Source organism: Dermacentor albipictus, unplaced genomic scaffold (genome assembly GCF_038994185.2).
Source record: "Dermacentor albipictus isolate Rhodes 1998 colony unplaced genomic scaffold, USDA_Dalb.pri_finalv2 scaffold_285, whole genome shotgun sequence".
NCBI lineage: Eukaryota > Metazoa > Arthropoda > Arachnida > Ixodida > Ixodidae > Dermacentor > Dermacentor albipictus.
Window position 1 is genome coordinate 50001 of NW_027225839.1, and position 1447 is coordinate 51447.

The window sequence follows — 1447 nt, forward strand, 5'->3', positions numbered from 1 at the left end:
ACCCGCGGGCGCGGCCAAGCCAACCGTCCAAGGTTGCAGCCGGCGTCCACTGGGCGCAACAAATTTGGCACGGGGCGCCCTTCGAAATTCGGGCAATCCCCGGCATGTTCGGGTATAGCCGTCCCCGCGTCCAAGCGGGGCCAGCGGCGGAAAGCGTCGGGCGCAGCGAGCTGCTTCACCCACACGGGGTAGAAACAATGGCGCTCGTCACCCTCGAACAATCCGGTAATGATCCTTCCGCAGGTTCACCTACGGAAACCTTGTTACGACTTTTACTTCCTCTAAATGATCAAGTTTGGTCATCTTTCCAACAGACCGGCGCAACCGAAAGGCCGCGCCGGACATCGGTCCGAAGACCTCACTAAATCATTCAATCGGTAGTAGCGACGGGCGGTGTGTACAAAGGGCAGGGACGTAATCAACGCGAGCTTATGACTCGCGCTTACTGGGAATTCCTCGTTCAAGGGGAACAATTGCAAGCCCCTATCCCAATCACGAAAGAAGTTCCACGGGTTACCCAGTCTTTTCAGACAGGGATAAAGACACGCTGCTTCCTTCAGTGTAGCGCGCGTGCGGCCCCGGACATCTAAGGGCATCACAGACCTGTTATTGCTCTGTTTCGTGCGGCTAGGAGCCGCTTGTCCCTCTAAGAAGGTTGTAAGGTGCTGGGAACCCCGCACCTATTTAATAGGCTAGAGTCTCGTTCGTTATCGGAATTAACCAGACAAATCGCTCCACCAACTAAGAACGGCCATGCACCACCATCCACCGAATCAAGAAAGAGCTCTCAATCTGTCAATCCTCCCAGTGTCCGGGCCGGGTAAGTTTTCCCGTGTTGAGTCAAATTAAGCCGCAGGCTCCACTCCTGGTGGTGCCCTTCCGTCAATTCCTTTAAGTTTCAGCTTTGCAACCATACTTCCCCCGGAACCCAAACACTTTGGTTTCCCGGAAGCTGCCCGCCGAGTCATTTGAGTAACTCAGGCGGATCGCTGGTTGGCATCGTTTATGGTCAGAACTAGGGCGGTATCTGATCGCCTTCGAACCTCTGACTTTCGTTCTTGATCAAAGAAAACATTCTTGGCAAATGCTTTCGCAGTAGTTCGTCTTGCGACGGTCCAAGAATTTCACCTCTAGCGCCGCAATACGAATGCCCCCGTCTGTCCCTCTTAATCATTACCTCGTATTCCAAAAACCAACAGAACAGAAACGAGGTCTTGTTCTATTATTCCATGCAAGTTTATTCAGGCGACTCGCCTGCGTTGAGCACTCTAATTTTTTCAAAGTAAAAGCACCAGCCTTCTCGAGGCACACAATGAAGTGCACCAAGAAAGGACCGGCATGATGTTCAGTCCGAGCCGTCGCATCGGGTAGATGCACTACTCGTCTGGAACTGAGATCCAACTACGAGCTTTTTAACCGCAGCAGCTTTAGTATACGCTATTGGAGC